This window comes from Corythoichthys intestinalis, chromosome 21, assembly GCF_030265065.1.
Source record: "Corythoichthys intestinalis isolate RoL2023-P3 chromosome 21, ASM3026506v1, whole genome shotgun sequence".
Taxonomy (NCBI): Eukaryota; Metazoa; Chordata; class Actinopteri; order Syngnathiformes; family Syngnathidae; genus Corythoichthys; species Corythoichthys intestinalis.
Window position 1 is genome coordinate 41,131,474 of NC_080415.1, and position 20,418 is coordinate 41,151,891.

Consider the following 20,418-nt stretch of genomic DNA (forward strand, 5'->3'; position numbering starts at 1 on the left):
GGGTCGCCGCCGGAGGACGTCATGTGATTGATGTGACCCTGAAAGACACGGTGACATCATCGCACGAGCGATGAGACGGCGGGAGGGGTCCGATGGCGGCCGACGCCGAGCGACAGCCGCTACAAAGCACGCCTCGTACAAACTACGCCCGCTGTTGGTACGGTGGCGCAAAGATTGGTTCACTGTATTATAAAATTGAAAGGGTTTTTGAAAAAATAGGCTCAAGCCCAATTCTAATCCCTAACTGGACACAAGGGTAACTAGATAGTGACTTTTGCCGTGTCATTGTGAATCAACTGTTAAAATGTCTCCCATTTATTTCCCTTCTGTCTACTTTCAACATGTGAAAGTACTTCAACTGTTTCACCATTTAAAAATAGATTCAGGATATAGGAGTATTTTAGATCAAAAGTGACTCACCTACAGCTCAGCAGCCTTCCTGAGAAGTGTACTGCTTTAAGATGGCTGCTGTTTCCTAACACCGCCGAGTCTTAATTTCGCATCTAGTTCTAAATCAGACGTTACCACTCATGTGGGCGTAGTTTGTGGCGGCTGTCGCTTGGCTCTGGGCTGCAGTCAGTCAGTGAGTCAGTCGGCACGGCACGGCACGGCACGGCGGTTCCGGTACCGGCTCGCCAGCGAGACATCGGCGGCAAGAGAGCGACGAACCTCCGGCTGGGAAAAGGGGCACCTGGGCGGTGGGGGAATCAGACGTGTTACCTTTCCTTTCTGTCGCAACTGCAAGCGCGAGAATGCGGCGAGCCAACCTGGCCTCTTCTCTGCGTCTTCTCTTTGCCTGCAGTCGGCAACGTTTCCGTCGGAGCTCCCCCGTCCGGAAGTCCCGCCTCCACGCGTACCCGCTTCTTCTGCGCGACATTTGAACACACGCACGCACGCACGGGATGACGAGCAACGCAACAAACAGAGAAGGCGGACGGGCGGGAATTTGCTGACCGCTCTGCAAGTCCAAAGATCCGCTTCCGGCTCCCAAGCTCTCTTAACGAGCTGCTCGCGCTGCATGCTAAGACAGGATAGCATCCGTTTAGCACTAGGCTAACAGCGAGCGAGCGACCGACCTTTCCTTGTTTTTGTTCGTCCCCTAGATAGAGTTTGACCTAGTGTGGACGTTCGGGTCGAGCCTGTAGCCGGGTCGGACTGTGCTTGAAATTCCAAACGTCACACCACGTCACTTCCGGGGTGGGAGCTCGTCCTTTTCATGTTAAAAGCGCAGCATTCAGCTGCTGCTAAAATTCAAAATAAAAATAATTGACAATAAATCAATAAAAGGCCAAATATAAATGACCACAAATACAAAATATTAAGATACAAAAAAATATATGGAAATAGCTAAATAAAAGTAGGAATAAAAATGTATGCAAAATCAAATAAAAAATGTAAGAATACAAAAATATATTGATTGAAATAAATATTAATAGATAAAAGCGCTTTGCTCTTTATTTGCCTATTTCATTGTCAGAACGACCATGCAAGTGGAAATGTTATTCAAATGAGGTGGCTTTTCTTATGGGTTGAACTATTCGCTTATTGGTTAATTAACATTCACGTGCAGAAATCTACTAGCCATGCCTTCCATTAAAGACGTGGAGACTTGCTGGTGGGTATGACGAAGCCTGGTACGGCCAGACTCACTGCTGTTCCAGCTATATATTCTCACAGTGTTTGGAAAAATACAGTCTGGCCGTGCCAGGCAAGGTCTCTTGGTGTGAGTGAGTCCAATGTCAGAGCATGCTATAAAGTGAGTTTGTATGACCGTGGCATATTTTCAAATGAAACCGTGGTTATCCATATGGCATGCTGCGATCCACGGGTATCAAAGCAATTTGTAACTGCCCCAGTGTAGCTTAGCAGAAGTTACAACTAAGTTGGCATGAAAGCAAACCATATTCCTGCTCGCCACGTAACGTTGTTTCGAGAGTTTCTGACTTCATTCCACTGACATTGCAACATGAAATGCTGGAGGATTCCAGAGACCCCAGGAGCTCATCCAATTTCTGGGTTCAAAATGATGCAAGGACATCTCTGGGCCCGAGGTACATAGGTTCAAAGTAAGTGAATGTCATTAACTAATTTGACTTGGACTAGAGTTTTATTCATTTAAATGAGGAATTATTTATGCTAAAAAAAGTAACAAGCCAAATCATGAATTAGCCATCAGTGTTAAACCATTTTGTTTATTCCAGTACTGTTTAATCACTAGAAATGACTTCTTCAGCTTTCATGTCATGCAACATTTTAAATTGCAGCTTGCATTCCTGTTTTTTTCACGGAGGACTTCATGTACGAGAATCCATGCGACGTGTGGATCCACAGGGAATTGCAATCTGCACACTACAACTACAAACTGTTCGCCGTAGAAGATATTCTGTAGCCCGGAACTCTAGACGAGTCCGGCAACCGTCCCGCGGATCAAATTCCCAGGGCGGCGCGAGCCGCATTAAACGGACAGCGGAGCGACCTATCGGCCACGGGCGGACGTGACATTGGTAAAGCGACAAGAAACTCTCGCTCGAGCGGCGTTTATTCAACATGGCGTGCGCCAGACAGGCTTTTGACAATGACTGTGTTTTTGCTCATTTAAAACTGAATTTACCACGGATCGGAACATATTCTCGGCTCTCCCGTTCGCCATCCCTGTTGTCGCGGAGATGACTTCCGACACGCAAGAGCGGCATTGCTCCTTAAGAACGCGTCACGCAAACAAACAAACCCGATTGCACAGATGATTTTGTTCGGGCTCGAGAGGCCATTAAGGAGCTGGGTCCCAGACTATAGACCCACCTCACCAACGTCACAGAATGACGTGTCGCTGTATCCGGCCGCCATATTGTCCATCTCTGTTAAGCCCTATTCTCAATGGTTTCAATTAGTTGTTCGGTTTATAGAACAATTCATGGAAGCCCCGGTGCTTTCAGACGCTGTAAACTCATTGGATGAGTTCCATAAAAGGCGTTATGTGGAAAAGCTTCAGTCTAGCCATTCACCAGATCCATATTTGATGCCTAAATCGATATTTTTCCACCCGCTGTCTTCGCCCTCTCTGCCTGACATCTGCTACCCTGATATCTACAACTATCTTGTCCACAGAAACTCAGCCTATTCTCACGAAAGTTTGAAAAACTTTAAGAGCAGCACTCTAAGCAACATTACCCCGTGTGACCCTTCCAATTTTTTAAAATGGCGACAATCAATCAATCAAAAAAAAAAAAAGTTGACTGCGATGGCCGACGCTTCAAGGATAGGTGGATATTGGACTATTTCTTAAATAAAACACGCAACAACTGTGTCTACCTCATTTGCAAAGAGACAGTCGCTGTTTTCAAACAGTTCGATGTGACGCCATAATGATATTACCGAACAAGACACGCTGACATGTACGACAACATTACAGGGAAGATACGCAGCGAGAAATTAATAGCAACTTGAAGCTAGTTTAATATCACAGCAGCAGTATTTCGCAAGAGCCCAAGTGTCAAAAGAGAACGCCACAAAGACGAGACTGTTGAAATTATGAATTAAAAAAAATAACGCAAATGTGACACACAGAAGGGCTTCCTAAAATGTGTTTAAATATATTGTTCTATGTAAATCAGCCAAGGTAGCCCCCCGCATTTGTACCACACCAAATCTGGCCCCCTTTGCAAAAGGTTTGGACACACCTGTTTAACTGATGATCCGTAGACGAGGCCAGCTTCTTTCACTTGGTACCAGCTAAATATTATACAAAATGTAATGATGGTGGAAGAAATAAGCATCTTGAATTTGAAACTGTTGTCGGCGATTAGCCTCGCAATGATCTTAATTGTGGTTGTCAGCCCAAAACCCTCTAAATATATATTAAATGCATCTCACCAGATATAAAATGACTACTACGTAATCTGTGGCGATCGTTTGGAGCCCAGTTTTCTCGTCGAATTGCAGCATCTCCTCTCCGGGTCTCTCGGAATACGGTAGAACTTCAAGTCTCTCCGTCTATCTTCTCTGTTATTGCAACCAACCGCCACACACGCCTTCACCATTTTGATTATTAATGTTAACGAGCAGAAAAACACGCCATAATAGGAGGAATTTACATAGCGGTAATGCATCAACACGGTTGTGACGTCATGTGAGTAGGGTCTATTCTCAGTGTTTGGAAAAATACAGGGAGAACAGTCTGGCCGTGCCAGGCAAGTAGTACCTGTAACAGCTGTCAAGTTGTCCCGCAATTTTTAGTTTCGCCAGTAAGCGGAGCTGTTGACTTGCTAAAGTTTCTTTAATTGACATGATGTGCAACGCATTATTTATTTATTTTTTTGCGTGCATTATTTTTTTCTTTTCCTGTTGTCATTTTACAATTCTTGGTAGTATATTGTTAATGATAAGTCCTTCATAGCTTAAATTCAAATGGTTACACTTTAATTGCAGGGAACGCACAAGTCAACCAATCAGGTCGCGTCCTGTTTTCCAATGAGGGGAAAAAAAGTCCGATGCAGCAAGCTGTTGCATAAGCAGCACTACCTGGTCCAAGTTGTTGAAAGTAAGCAAGATAAAAGGTAAAGAAGTCAAGTAGATCTTCCTCTTTGTTCATGAGCAGGCCATAGGGGTATGTATATTTTCATTGGTGTTTTATACTTGGTATATGTTCAATTGTAGCACCAGATCTACTGTGGGTCTGTGGTGAAAGAAAGACTACGGTAAACAGGAACTCCCGAGTCTCCATTCGTGAACAAGCCGGTATAGTACCAATAGGTAAGTTGCATCTTTTCTCTTGAACGAACCTACATCTCATCGACGACACGGCGTCCGACGATCAGATTTGAAACGGTGTAGTGGCACTGCATGACGACGGGTGGCAGGAGAGTCAAGAAAATCATTCAACTTCTCAACAAATAAACTTCGCGCAAACAGATTTGTTTTAATCGTTCCATTCAATTCCATTGAACAGACAGAAGTCCCGCGGGTGGAAGTGCGCAGACAATTTGGGTGCTCAGAGGAGCAGCGACCTTTTTCCAACTGGCAACCCGGCCGCCTAGTTAGAACGATGTGAATGAAAGAAACATTGCTGATGGAATACATCAAATATTCCAGTAAATAGAAATCTATTTCAAACTAGCAAGGGAGGGAGATTGTAACAGTGGAAATAAATGCAAACGGAAATTATTCAGGCTTTAAAGGTGCCACCGGATTAGCAGAAAGACATTATATGGGTCTCGGCGGTAGGCACACCTATGATGTTGTTGGCGCAGAGTTTGAAAATATTCATGCATCGCAAATACAGTTGTGGCCACAGTTATAGATAAGGGATCCAACTTGGTCAAGGCTTTCAGAGTCTATCAACCTGTAAAGTCCAGTGATGAGACGGGGGGCACGACAGATGACGATGTCACCTTTTCTGATATGAATGAAATCCTCTCAGCTGAGAATGACATTGATGGCCAGCTGACACTTTCCCCACGCTACAGGTGTGCTTCACATCCCATGAAGATCATTGTTACAAATGAGGTGGAGCCGGCATCCCAAGCAGAGAGCAAAGGCCAGCTAAATGTGCCGCTCCTTGGAAGCAAAGCAAGTCGGTCTCCCTTTGTTACAGAAAAAGTGGAGGAAGAAAACTCCTCGTACCATCATCCACAAGGTGGAATTCCTTTGACGACCAATACTGGAATGAGCTCAATGCTCCGTGCGCTACTGTCTCACACTTCAAAGAGAAAGCATACCCCTTCTTGCATGAGTACCGCACCTCCGTGAAACCTCTGACTGTAGCACGGGACATATTTCAAGGCGATTGTCCCTATATGGGACTTTGTTAGCACACTTGAAGTACTGACGAGGAAGACGATGGCTCTGAAAGACAAGATGACTGCAGGCCATCCAGATGTCATAGTGTAGGTAAGCCTCACGCACAGTCGGCGTCCTCACTTTCTCCCCATTGCACTATTCATGAACATTTAATAACCCGGGGTATGTGTGGTTTGTCAGTAGCGGAAAGGAAACACTACTACGAGCATATTAATACTGCAAAAGATTCAAACAAATGAACAAGATCATTCAAAACATCAATTTCTTTATTTGATCAAATGGGTTTTCCAGTCTGCCGGACAATAATGATCCTCTTCCAACAGCTGTCCAAAGTTTCAACTGCGTGGGTTGAGAGAGGAAGCGGGTAGAGCAGCCGCCGACAGCAGAATGTCGCTCCTATAATTGTCAAGACGCAGCGCGGGGCCCTGCCCGTACCTCTAACGCACCTGCCAGTGAAGGTGAGAAAAACTTTTTTTCCTTGGAGACAGGCCCACTTTGTAGAAAAAGAGGTGCTTGACTATCTCACTTTAGATTCTGGACAGATTTTCAAATGTAAAGAAGGCTTTCTTAAAGTCCAATACTCCAACCCCATGAAGCGCTCCTGTAGGAGGGTCGCTTCGGCCTTTCTCCGATATAACACCTGGTCTGCACTGCCTCACTGGGAAGAACAGTTCGCACTGGTTCACTCTTGAGTAGACTCCAGCAGGGTAGAGCAAAAAAGGCTATCAGCATGACTGCAGTTCATCTCTGGTACTTAAGAAAATAGAGAAATGTCATAGTTACATGTACATTTGATAGTTTGGAACAAGCCTTTTTTTTGTTACAGTTTGTAACCATCCTCCAGCTGTGACGTGTTCAACACCAATTTCCATATTTGTAAAGCCACATGAAACGGAAACAAAAAACATGTTCAGGTGAATGCCCTTTCAATAAAGTATGATTTAAGTAACTGGTTGTCATTCTTAAGTTGAGGCAGCAAAGGGAGAAAAATGGGTCAAAAGGTAACTCTTGAGTTACATTTAAAGAGCATACGACACCAGAAAAAAAGTCTTAAATGGCATTATTATGTGAATTAGAATCATATTTTGAGACGATTCGACCATATACAACAATTTAGCAAAGCGGCGATGACGAGAAATTAGTCTTTTAATCTGCCGGTTAGCCACGCCTACAATTATAGGGCTTTAGCGTCCCCAACAGGTGGATGACGTCAGCGGTAGACTAGGCTCATCGGTTTTACTATTCAGCCCATTGAGGGGGAATTGTTCAGAAGGAGGAAAACGAGACGAAGAGAGCTGCAAAATGTCATTGTTTCCGTCTCTTTACTCCCAATATTTTTACAGGATATTCTTTTTATCCAAGTATTTTCCCCAATAGCTATATAAATGGCTTGAGAAGGACCAGTCAGCCCGTCGAGGGGGAACTATTCACAATGAGGAAAACGCGACGAAGAGAGCGGCAAAATGTCATTGTTTCTGTCTCTTTACTTCAATATTTTTACAGGATATTCTTTTTACCCAAGTACTTTCCCCAATTGCTAAATAAATGGCATGGTCATGACAAATAACTTGTGCTAAATGGAATATAAAATAATAAAAATCCATTTATTCAAGACGACATGGCAAAATGACTCCATAATGGTCAAAACAGTCGACTTTACCTTTACTGTCACACCTGCCGAACGATATTTTATGACACCTAAATCGGACATATGTCATTTCCCTTCCCCGGCTTCGGAGAATGTAAACAGACCAGAAGGAGTGACAGCTAGCCGACATGCTAACCCGAACCGAGGGATGTTTCAAAGTCTTCGAAGTGGAAAATCACACATAACTAGCCTGGATTATTTGACATGACGACCCGGTTGTCGAGTTTCTTTGCGGATCGGCAAACCGCCCGGCGGAGAACAATTTACAGTTCGTTCCCTGGAGGAGGGTGGCTGGAATTGTTGTGTAGCTAACGTGCTAACAGCTAACTGCTAATGAGCGTGAGGATAGCTTTTTACATGCCTATCAATGATCAAACGTAAGTAGTCCTTTATTTAAAGGAATTTTATAGTGTTTACTTTGTAATCACTGTATTCGTATTTGACATAATACAAAACAAGATGTTTACTCACTTCCTCGTAAGTCCAATGGTCCCACAGTAAATATCCACGGTGAATGGGAACCTTTTGAAACTCCAAAAAGGCGCATACGCCTCTCCCGCATACAGAATGATTTTTCTGCAGCCGTTTGGCTGGCTGGCGTGATGCAAAAAATAAAAGTATTAATCCGCAAAATCAGCTGAATCCTTCGTCCTCATACACAACAGTACACTGTAGCGTGAAGAGGACGTCTTCTACCGTACACGTCACAGCGCCCTCCTCCTCAATGCGAGACCGAAGCCGGAAGTCACTCATTTTCCTGGCGCGGGATTCAAAAAACTAAATAAATATAGCGATCGCTTCCACACACATCCAAGCGGTCCATATCATTCAGGAGCATAAAATACCGCGTGTATTATGAAATAAACATGCTTTTTCGTGTCACAAGCACTTTAAAGTAACTTGCTTTGATAATGAAGTGATCAGTAAAGAAAGTAGATGACTTTTTGGAGGAGTAATCTGTAATTGAATGACTTTTTCAAGTCATCTGTGACAACACTGCTTATAACCCGCTTTAAACTTGTTGCCGTAACAGTGTGCCCACACTCGAACGAGGGAGCCTACACTTTTCTCGGAGTATATGATTCACGTTCTACTACACACACACACACACACACTTAGTCTCATTTCCTCCAGGTCATTTTCAAATTTTATACGGTCATTTCCGTAACTATGTGGGGCCCCTTTAATAGACGCTACAGGCAGATGGCCTGCCGTATTGTTTATTGTTGCCACATTAAACTGACTCCTCTCCTTCCAGGGGTATGTTTTTGTGCGTGTTTGTTTGGATTCTTAGTTTTTGCTAAGCGGCAACATTCTCCTGAAGTAGCAATACTAGTATTAAACATGTAAACACACGACTAAAAATTGAGCTATAGTTTTTCCTACCGATAGCGCTCGTGTGCCGGTGTAGGTTCACTATCCTCTTCCCCTCACTATCCACTCGCTCTCGCTATATGATTGGCCGAAGAGTCGAAATACTCTCCCGTGATTGGCCGAGAGTCGAAATGCTCTCCCGTTAAATGCCTGTTTAAAAATGTTCCCGTTGTTACTTCTTGCGTTCGCTTAAAAGTGCTCATTTAAAAAGGAAAATCGATGGATGATACTACACACAGAGCGTATTATTAACAAATGCTAAAGTTGTATATTCATATAGCGAGAATAAGGAACGTCACTGACAAGCGCAGGCCCACGCGAGTGGATAGTGAGGGGAATAGGATAGTGCGCCTACACCGGTCGCCACATCTATTCATTTATTTATGGCTAGCGGCTAGCCGAGCTCGGTGAACCGGCGGGACCGGGCAGTCGGCTAATTGTTTCGCAGAGACAAAGGCGACTTTGCCGGAAAACTACTTCAACGACAAAGGTTTAGCGAGCACACTTGAGATTCCACTCATTATGTGGTACCTCTTCGTAGGGACTGCAGACAAGGGCGCGGACGGCAGCTAATGTTCGCGCAGCTACCGCCCGACGCAATGAACACACCCCCTTCGTAAGTTCGCATCCACGTTGACAAATGACGGGCGGTAGGCACCTCGTGTCAGGACGTGTGTTTGCGCGATGGAGGGTGGTCTCATAGTGATTCTGGCCGCGGCGCTTGGGAGAGAGAGAGAGAGCACACGGCGCACGCATTAACATAATAACCATTGTGACTTGATAAGGGCACTTGCTCAGTGAAGAGGGCAAGCGCCAGTGCCCGAGCACCCCCTGGCATCTGTGCATGCACGCCACTGGGTGGCTGGAAGAAAAGCAAGGCCCGTAAAATGGACTGCAATTGTGCGCACCTTCCTGCTCCGCTCTTCCCAACAACGAGAAGAGCAGGAATGAAATGAGAAAGAATGAGGATCGCCAGTGTCGACGCCCGAGCATTTACACAAACAAATTAGCGCACGAGTATCCGTGGCTCCGTGGCTCCGGACCATTGGCTCGGTACGAGTGTTTCTCGGTCGTCTTCGTTCGGCGTCGGATGAAACACGCCGTCGCCTCTTTGTCCTAAAGGTCAACAGTGGCAGACTTAGTAAAAGCTAATGACTGCGCGTGCGCGACGTCATTAGCGGCTTCCTAAAAACATTAACGAGACCCATAAAAGGAAAAAATGAGACTTTTAATGTCGCGCTTGAACAGCTGCTGTGTGCGTGCGTGCGTGCGAGCGTGCGCGCGTCCTAGCCTGTGAAAGATGGTCAGTTTGTCTCTTTAATGACCCTCCCCCCTTTAATGAGGTAACGAGCTAATAACGGGAGCTCGTCAAGCAGACGGACGGACTGGACTCGGCCGATAAAATCCGAGAAAATGGCCTCACCTGCTGTAACCGCGGGGGGCGGGGCCAGGTGTGTCCCCGGGCGCACGCCCCTCAATAAATGTCATGGTGACTCGTAAATTTGCGCGTTTGCCGGCTCGCCGCCTTAGCGATCGGTCTTTGTAAAAAGTCGTCGTCGGATAACGACTGGCGCGCGTTGACGAGCATGGTTCTTTCACCCTTTCGCGCGTTAATTATGATTTGTATATATATTTTTTAACCCTTACGGGGCACTTATTGAACCCATTGCCTGCCATCGACAGCGAAAGGCGTCCAAATAGATTGGACGTCAATGACAGGCAATGAGTTCAATACTATGGAAAAAAAAAAAAAAAAAAAATCAACCTTACTAAACAGTGTTTTTTCTATTTTATTATTCATTTAAATTCAATGTGGTTTTTATGACCATTGGCGTGCCGATCACTTCCCTCCCGTTGTAGCCGTCCTTGCCGACAGAGCGGACGGGCCACAGGTGACGGCTACCGTTCCGCTTGCAATCGACACGCGCGGCTCGCTCGAGTAGTTGTGTGCTTGAGAGTGAGTGAGAGATTTTGTTACCATTAAAAAAACGGAGTGACCGGAGCACAAGCGCGCACCGAGAGTTGAAGTCAATTTGCGCTTGTGCTTAGTGAATGAAAAAAAGGTTGATGGATGACGACAGAGTCGAGGCCCATCACGTCCCCGGGATGGCAGGTGGCAGGTGGTCAAGCGGCTCACGCTAGGCAGGCGGTGACCGGCTATTAGCGAGCTTTTGTGCTTGACCGCCGCCCGGTAATGACGCTAGGCAATGTGCCGGTCGAGTAAGTAAGCGAGCGACGGCGGGTCACGGGAGGGTCCGGTTACGACGGACGCCGGGGAAGTGGGGAAAATGGGGAAACGGATAGAAACGGAAAGCGCGCGGCTCGACCCTTCACGGGACGGAGAACACGTCCGCATCAAACGGAACGGCGGCCCCGCCCGCCACCAAAGACCCGCCGTTGACGAGAACGCGCACGTTCGACACACTTTTAATTAGTGCTGCAGTTTTAGCTGAGTGATTTCACACACCGAGTTGAGGTTAAGTCAATTTGCGCCGGTGCTTAGTGAATTAAAAAAAGGTGTTGATAGACGGCAACAAAGTCAAGGTCCCGGCGGCCACAGCGGGAAATGGGCTCGGGACCCGCCGTATTCCGCTTTCTGGCCTTCCGTCCGATGGAGAAAAAAGGAAAAGATTTGGAGTCGATCGCAATGGCCTCCGGCAATAAAAGCTGCAACTCATCCACAGTGCCGCTGCCCGCCAGAGTCCGAGGAAACTGGGCGCTTATCCTGACCCAGGTCGCGGCGGTGCCGGTGCCCGGCCGCGCTTACTCTCAGTTTGACTTTTGTGGCATAAAATGTTGAAAGACCCCGAAAGGCAGTGTCAGCAATAAAATTCATTTACAGGATATATGCTCTGAGAGTAGCTTAGCCCACACTCGTAGATACAGGCATCCCAGCTCGTAGATACAAACATCCCAGCTGTGTGTGTGTGTGAGCGCGCATGTTTTTCTGTCTTACCTAGTGGAGAAGTCGATGCCGCATCCTTTTTGACTGAATACTCCAGTCGGAAATATTTATCACAATAGGGTTTTTATCAGGCATGAAAATCTCTCACCTTTCGGCGAAATTTGCCGTTTTGAAGTAAAAAAGGATGACCTACGTGAATCGTGTAGATCCGAGGAGAAATTTTTTAAGGGGGGTGGTGGGGGGGGGGTCAGGTGTAGGCACGTGCCGGTTAACTTCACGGTTTACCATGCTATGAAAACGTCGCGGTTACAAAACCACTAAAATTTTCCGTCATACAGTAGTACGTCTTTGTTATTTTTCATGTGTCAAAAATGCAGCCGGAAGTGGCTTGGCGTGGCAGCGCTTACCCCTTCCCCTGTTTGATGCTGCATGTGTCAGTGACGCTATTCCAGCAAACCCAAAAACAAACACAAGGTGTACTTTTCTTCAATTTATTGAGCTCTCAAATCGTGGTAGCTGAAATATACCAAATAGATACATTTAAAACCTTGTACAATCGTATTTTTCCACGCGCGAGTAGCTTCAACAGTTTAGCTTCATGAAAAAGTTCGCCAAAAACAAAACACACAGTTTCCTTTCAAATTCAATACACAAAGTTACTAAAAACCTACAAAGACAAATGACAGGCAAGGCTTAGCAAGGAGAGCAACTAATCACAGCCGCTGAGAGAGAAACAAGTTTGAATGCAGGGGGGAAAAATGAGAGCGTCAAAGATCGCTAATTGCGACAGATGATCTTGTCCTAAGCACAAAGTCACGTTCGCTGGATGAGGCGAGGTCTCACTCCCAATTTTTTTTAGATGAATGAATTTGACGAGTAACCGTTTCAATCGTTTTCATATTTTGTGGTATGACAAAGTTACTGCCGTTCATTGCAGCTTGCGTTGAACACTGCCAGAGCTAGCCAAATCTCCGGTGGAAAAATAGCTCCCGTTAAGTTAGCGTCAAGCTTGTGTATTTAACGGTAATATAAAAGCAGTGTTGTCAGCAACGCGTTATGTGAGTAATGCGTAACTGTAATCGGGTTACTTTCAGTAAAGAGCAATCTAACGGGTTCATTTTTCTAAATCAGTAATCTGATTAAAGTTACTTTCCTTGATGCCAGTGCGATACTATTTTGTTATTGCCCCATAATGTATGTAGAATGAAGAATACTGTAGTCATGGGAGTGACATCACATGTCACATTTTCTAATCGGGGATGGAAAAAAAAAAACGGGTCACGTGTATTACCATGATGCGTGGGCGCTGGGAGTTTGCGGCCAAAACAACATAGCCTTGCTACCTCGCCAAGATGCAATGAAATAGGCAGGAGATATACTACAAACGGCTGCATTTGCACACTGGAAACACAGCCATTACTTCACATTTTTGTCCAGTAAAGATGACAAAAATATCTCCGTGCGCTGCGAACTTTGCGCTGGCTCAAAAAGACTGTCGACCGCTAAAAGCATCCAATTCAAGCACCACTCGGAATTACGGCGCAACAGGTAACGAGACAGCCAGGACTTTTTGATACTGCTCGTGCTCAATCCTCTGTTCAAGCTCAGTTGTTGTTGAAGGTTTTGAAACCTTAGGTTTAAAGAAATTCTAAATATCCATCTTGCCTACTCAACTGTAGTTTTGGTTAAGCAAAGCAAACGGCTGTCTCTAAGGTGCTATAGTCACATGATCTGTTCGAAAAATAATTTGGACCCATTATGAAATACTTTGAAGGATTCTTGTTCATTTCATTCATTTTTGTTGTTTGTTTTATTGCTCTAAAACTTTTATAGACAACATTTTAATGGCCATATTCAATGGTCTTTATTTTAAAGGGGAAGTTCAGAATTTTTTACATTAGGCTTAATCTTTGAGTTAGCCGGGGTTGAATTAGTCGTTGGAGTTGATTTGAACAAATTCTGTGCACTTTGCATGTTATTTGTTAGTTTCAGGGCTCCGGAGTGGCTAAGCTAGCGGGAGTCAATGGTGGTTGAAATCAACTCCTTCAACTAATTAAACCCCCGCTAACTTGAATATTAAGCCTTATGTGAAAATTTTCAATTTTCAAATTGGCCTCATGTAGACGTTTCGCTGACGGAGCACATTTTGCCAGAACGCCGGAACATATTTCCTCCACACCCTACTCAGCATTTTAAACTTTACCCTGACCCATTTTCATGCCTGTTTTATTGTTTCCCATTATATTTGAGGGGAATTCTAAATCGGGCCAGCTATGCTTTTGGCCAAAGATAGTCTTCCGTTGAATCCGGCGGTGGCTCTGTTGTACAATTAACGTTTAATTCACGCTTTAGTGGGGCAAAGTGAAACATTTTGACGGTACTCTCCGGTGTTTCACGGTCCACATCTTCAATCGTCGCTTCTCGCTCGGTAGTCGTTTTTGAAAGCTTAGTTTTGAAAAAATGATGTATATCCATCTTGCCTCTCAGGTGGTTTTGGCTTAGCAAAGCAAAGGACAGTCTCTAAGGTGCTAGTCACATGACCTATTCGAAAAATAATTTTGACCCATGATAAAAATATTTTTTTTGTTTATTTCATTCATTTTTGTTGTTTGTTTTATTGATTGACAACTTCATAGACAACATTTTACCTGCAAAGTCTTCATTTTAAATTCATATATCGGAAAGCTAATAACATGCAGTGACATTTTCGGCCACCCTGGAGTGCTGTGCCCCCCCATAAATCGCAGCCTATGCTGTTAACTCTGGACAGGTCGGGACCTGCTCGCCAGCCAATGGCAGCCTGAGTACCGTATGGCCCGAATATAAGATGGTGTTTTTTGCATTGAAATAAGACTGAAAATGAGGGGTTATAATCGCGGTCTAGATATTATACCCATTCACGATGCTAGATGGCGCCAGATATCATTGAAGCGATGTTCTGTCATGATAGACCTCAGCTACTCTTTTTAGTGTAACCAGTTTGCATTATTTCATTGCAATGTTGTTCCTTATTCAGATTTGTTTCAAGACTACAGTTAGACTTCACTTTGATGGTTAATGCAGTTATTGCAATTTTGTTGTGTTATCACAATAGATTGGTTTATTTACATTTCAAAAACCAGAAGCGGAATGTTATTGCACTTTAGTTTACATATTTAAATGTTCAAATATTCCGATTTGAATGAGGCAAAATAACATGCTTTTTCTCTCACATATATTGTAATAATTATTTGTTTTGGATGTACTGTAATTATTTTCTGTAGAAAAATTCATTTGGTGTTCAAAAAGTCTTTTTTCAAACTTGAGTCTGTTTTTTTTGGGGGGGGGGCTCTGCGTTGGGTCCACCGGAACCGGTCTGAACCCGGCGGGACGTGGCGGTGTTTGCTCCTCACCTGAAGGTCTGGAGTGCATTAGCTCCTTTAAATTGTTCCAAATGGTATCATTTGTGCTTTCATCCATTTTTTGCTTCTGTTTCTATTTCTACATTTTTTTTTAATAAACAATTTCATGGAAAATAATAATAAAATCGCTCGGAAATTGCCCGCTCCGAATAAAGCTTCTCTTCTGCGAGCTTTAGCAAAGGGAGGAAGCGACGTTAGCCGCAAAACTCATCGAAAGCGGCGGCGTCCGGCCTCCCCGACTTTCCGCCGTCGGCCGGTCCCTGACTTTTTTGTCTTTGCGCACGGCCCGAATCGCTGGCGTCTCGGCGGCGGCGGCGGCGCATCAGTCCACATTATGTGCGACGGCGTCGTCTATTACCTCGGCGGCCGCTCCATTAGTAACAGCTGAATCCTTCTATTAGATTGAGGAAGCGGGCCTCATAAATTGGGCGAGCGGCGGCGCGCCGTTGCCAGCCAGCGCCGGCTCAGTGTTTTTGATAATGAAAGGAAGTGGCTTTAAATTCACATTACCTTTGTAATGTACTTCATGCTTGATCATATCAGCCGGCGGGATTTTATTAAGGTGCGACCATCTCCGTCTGTCGCCGCCCAAAACGCATTTCCTCCAACGAGCGCTTCGTCCTCCGGGCCCTCGCTCAAGGTCGAGCCCCCGTCGCTTCCCGCCCGACGGCCGCTAGACGTCGCGACAAAGACGTTTCGCCCACGATCGCCTTCTCGTACGTGATGGACGTCTCGTCCGTTTTCACCGGAAGGAGGGTCCAGTCGGATCGGACGTCTATCTACGACAGTGAAAGGGGATCGCTCGCCGCCTGAAATGGACCGTCCGTGAGTTGAGGCGGACGAGCGACAAGATTCTCCAACGTATCGCAAAAAAATACATAGAAGGGAGTGTTATATATTTCTATATACCGTACAGCAGTGAAAGAAAGTTGGCCGGACAAAGAAAATGTCAAGCCGCGACCCATTCTATTTATGGGGTAGCTTTGTTCCAATTGGGGAAAATGGCTTTTTTTTTTTTTTTTTTTTTAAAAATCCCCGCCTCCTTAACGGATCACGGTATCGCCGGATCCCCAAAATCGGGTGATGATCGGGACGTCCCTAATTGGAAGTCGTATAATAGTTGTACGATACGCGGCGTCGTTTTGCGAGCGGCGTGTTGTAAAAAATACACCGCACTCGTGTATTGTGCCGCTAAAAAGTCTGGATTGTAATAAAAATGGCTTTTATGGCTTTGAAGGAAATGTCAGCAACCAGACTTCCCCGGAGGGCTTAGGGGCTTTAAAAAAAAAAAAAAGGAACATTTTGTGCCGACGCTACAAATTGGAGCGGCTTCAAATTGGACACCCTTCAAGCGACGAGGGCCCCTTCGCTCGCAAATCGAGTCTCAATTATGTTTGGCTTGTTAAATCGATCCCCCTGAAAAACGCGGCATTCAATTAAAGACGGGCAAATACCCGAACGAACGCGGGTTCGTTCGTTTGTTCGTTCTCCGCGGAGGGAATCGTCCGTTGAGAAATAAGCCGGCGATGACTTTTCATTTGGATGTCATCGCGTGGACTTTGACGGGAACGGTCGTTTGGCATTTCCGCCGTCGACGGTTTACGGTCCGATCCGTCGGATGCCCCGGGTCCGATGAGCTCGGGTTGGTTCGCCGCCAGATCTTCCCGTTTGGCACGGATTGGACTTTTATCGCCGTCCACAATGATGATTTGAATTGAAATGAGATTTTTCAAGTGCAATTGTAAATGTGAAAGTCCTGTCAAAATGGTTTTTGCCGGGAAAAGCCGAAAATGGCTCTTTGACTTTGATCTGATGTGTGTGAAGAAAAGAAAAAGAAAGATTTGGTCACATGGAGCAAATTCACACGTGTAATAACATGCTAATTGAAGTGGTTTCATTTCCTCCTCACACTCCGCAACCTCTGGCTCCCCCGCGGTGAGCGTGCCACTGTCAAAATCGGCAGAAGAGAGAAAAATGTGTGATTGACAACTTTTTGCCAGTCAGGGTGCCTGATGAGCTTCCACCCTCGCACGCACGCACGCACGCACGCACGCACCTACCTCATTCTTGTCAAAGAGCCATTAGAACGATATGATTAACACCTTGCCATTTTAATGAGCACATTTATGAAGGAGCGCTTTGTTTCCGTCCGTCGCCACGGGGACGTTTCCTCGACGGCTCGCTCTCCGTCCTCGCTCGTTCCGGCCTAAACACTGTGGCAAATGATGATAACATGACTGACCTGGCAAGAAGCTTCAATTCAGCCTACATTCTGTCACACTTCTCTCAGGGGGTCGAAATTGATATCCGAAACCCTAATGTTTCATATATACAAAAAAGGCTGGACCTTTTCTCTGTTTCGGTAGTGTAAATATATTCTGTGTATTCATTTTCTCGCTGGTTAACTCATTTGCCGCCACTGACAAAAGCGTGCGCCCGGGTAGCTCCGTCGCCGCGGTAACCGCCTCGACTTTGACGGTCCGGCGGAGATGTCGGCACGTCCCTCGTGACCGCGCTTTGTCCGGAAACATTATTGACGAGACGCAGAAAAACAAACGGTTGCGCCCCTGACGTTTGTCTTTCATCAGCTGGCGCTAAAGGTCGAGCGACGGATAAGCGCGCCGGGATTTTTGAGGAGCGTCACGCGGCCGCTCCAATTCTTCACCCGGCCATCAGAGGCGCTCGCGTCGAGAAAAGCGGGCGGACGGAAATCTGCCCCCGTTCTCGGCCGGAAAACGAGGAAAAAAAGAGCGCTCGCGGCGGAGCGGACGCGCTTCTTTCCCCGCGGCGCACGGCTAATGAGAAATCGATTGCGATAAAATGACATTCCGTTTCCGGTACGCGGGCCGCGTTCCTCGGGGAAGGCCGCCTCCCCTCCTATCGTAAGCGAGGCCGTCGTCAGGGGGGCGGTCGCCGTTTCCCGGCGGCCTTTTCGTTTTAGTCCGGCAAACTTTTGGATAGGCCGTCGCCTTCGACGAAAGAGTCGGTCCGACTCTCGAGATGACGATAGGACTTTTGTAGGAACGGAAAGAGCTTTCCCCGGTTTTGTTTAAGACAAGTTTATCGGCCCATCTCCGTTTCAATTGCATTTTTTTGGGCTCCGTTAGACATTAAGCGCGGAAGGGCGAGGAAAGATTAAAGGTGAAGCAGGAAACGGGCCGGATCCACTTCCTGCGGCCGATAGTCATCGCACTCATCCTCGGCGGGTCATCCGTCACGACGGAGATCGCGGCTGAAATCTTCCCCGCCGCTAATATCCCTGTCACTCGGCACCCCGCCCCCCGCTCGGGTATGAGCGCTCGGGGGGGAGGGGCGGGGTTGAGTGACGGCCAATCGCCGTCCGCGCCGATAAAAGTACTCGTAATGTAACAAAGATGATAAGAAATAATCGACTCTCTGGTTTTGGCCCGAGCGGCGACATCCATCACAGGCAACTTTCCCGCCCCTGAAAAATAATAACACTTTTTATCAGCATGGAAAAGGCGCTTTTTTCTTTCGGCGTGACGTCCGTTCCCTTTCCGAAGGTCTCGCCGGCCCGCCCGTCAACGTCTTTCCTCCTCCGTTTCCCTACCGCCTTGGGGATAGTAGTATGTAGAGAAGGATCCAAAAGACCCACACATTGGACTCGAAGGCCCGACCTCAAGGATTCCGCTGTCGACCCTGAGCCGAAGTCCGGCAAAGAAAAAGAAGCGTGGCGGTCGTGGCTCTCGTAGCCCGTCTTTGCCTTCTCCTCTAAAAGCCGGCATACCAGTCAGTTGCGCCCAAAGTAAATTTATCTGCGGACTTGACGAGTGATTTTTTTTTACCTCAACAGACTTTGGGTGACGGCAAAGCTCCTGACCTCGTTAAGCCTCGTCAGCTCACTGAGCCGTTAGTTGAGCCTTCCTCGTTTTGTTTGCGAGTCATTAGTTTGTTTGCCTCTTTGTTTGTCTCCAATCAACAAACATGGCTGCCCTTGGGTTTTTGACGGAGGGAGGGAGGGAGGCAGGCAGGCGGCTTTGACGGCCGACGGCGAGCGGGCCGTGCCCGCAGTCCATCAAAAAAGGAATTAAGGAACGCCGGCACGCGGGTGTGCCGATCATCATCCGGGTTAGCGTCACCCAGATACTAGCGTCGGTACCGATATGACATCAACGGTATCGGGGAGTGCTGCGCAATATGTACTCTCTGAGATGGTTTCACCCAGCCCTACCCAAGATGGCCACGCCGTTACAAATAAAGTAGCGCTCGTCACGCTTCCCGACACGATGATAGATGTCCGATCACGTGGCGTCCAATCGTCCTCTGCCGTGAACCGAAATGAGTTTATTACTGGTACGAGTCCAATCCGTTTGATACGGGAGGGTTGGCGGCGAATGACCCGACCTCAATGGCGGCCTATGAGTAGCGGACGCTTTGACGTGGATCACATCGTCTTTTAAAAACGGCTAGTTAGGAATTGGTTTGAATGTCGACGCCGAGCGGCCCGGTTCGGTAAGGGCGACTTTTGCCGCTTGGGCCGTCCGTGACAAAGAGTTTCCATTGATATGAAGCGGGAGGCCGGCGGCCCAACCAATCTGGTGCCCGGCGACGTCGACGAGTGAAGCGCCGTGTCAGAGCGAGCCCTGATAGCAGCAGTGTTGTTTATCTCACTTAAAAAAAAAAGTCTTTACAAATGACTTCATCGTAAGAGTCAGTTATTACGTAGCAAAGTAATGGATGTTACTTTTCATGTATGCGGTGGCGCGGATGTTGAGCAGCACCCATGGGTGGGGAGTGGTTTGGTAGATTCTTTTTTTCTTGCGGTCCATAACATGGTCACCCTCTGAAACCTGGCTTGCTACCGGGTCACGTTAAATAAGGTGCTATTGGAATGGCGCAAAAACCATTGGCAATTTTTTCTTTACAAAAACAGTGACATTTTCCAAACATCTCTTCCAGGTTGAAAATGAAGATGATGATGCCAGGGAAAGGTTTGCCGCAGATTGGGACCGTGGAGTCTAGAAAGGGAATTTACCTTCAAATAGGTACGACATGCTCACATTGCGGCCAGTTTGTTGTTTGTTGTTGCTATTGAACTGCTGCCACGCTCTTGGATATTGGTGTGCAATTTATATTTTTCCTGTCAAATTGGGCACCTTTTAGTTTTAATATGTGTGTCATTGGGTTGTCTAGCTGCGGGGATTATAAAACAGGGCCGCTTTTATTTCCGATACAAAAACTCCCAACACACGTACACACACACTGTAGGTGAATACAAGGCTGTCTTTATAGTAGCCTAGTCGTAGTACATAAACTATCCAGCGTACGGATGG

At 46.4% G+C, this 20,418-nt stretch overlaps 1 protein-coding gene across 5 annotated transcripts in view; it reads left to right on the forward strand.

The window, feature by feature from the left end:
* Window positions 1-14: 14 nt before the first annotated feature.
* The window catches only part of LOC130909167 (rho GTPase-activating protein SYDE1), a 43,125-nt gene continuing 22,721 nt past the window's right edge, over window positions 15-20,418 (forward strand). For 3 of the 5 annotated variants that reach the window (XR_009061700.1, XM_057825315.1, XM_057825319.1), the window contains exons 1-6: window positions 15-2,504; window positions 4,426-4,553; window positions 4,654-4,749; window positions 5,463-5,886; window positions 6,120-6,254; window positions 20,045-20,130. The gene's annotated coding sequence lies outside the window, so the exon portion shown is untranslated. The remainder of the gene's footprint in view (window positions 2,505-4,425; window positions 4,554-4,653; window positions 4,750-5,462; window positions 5,887-6,119; window positions 6,255-20,044; window positions 20,131-20,418) is intronic. The other 2 variants (XM_057825316.1, XM_057825318.1) reach the window with 2 other exon arrangements.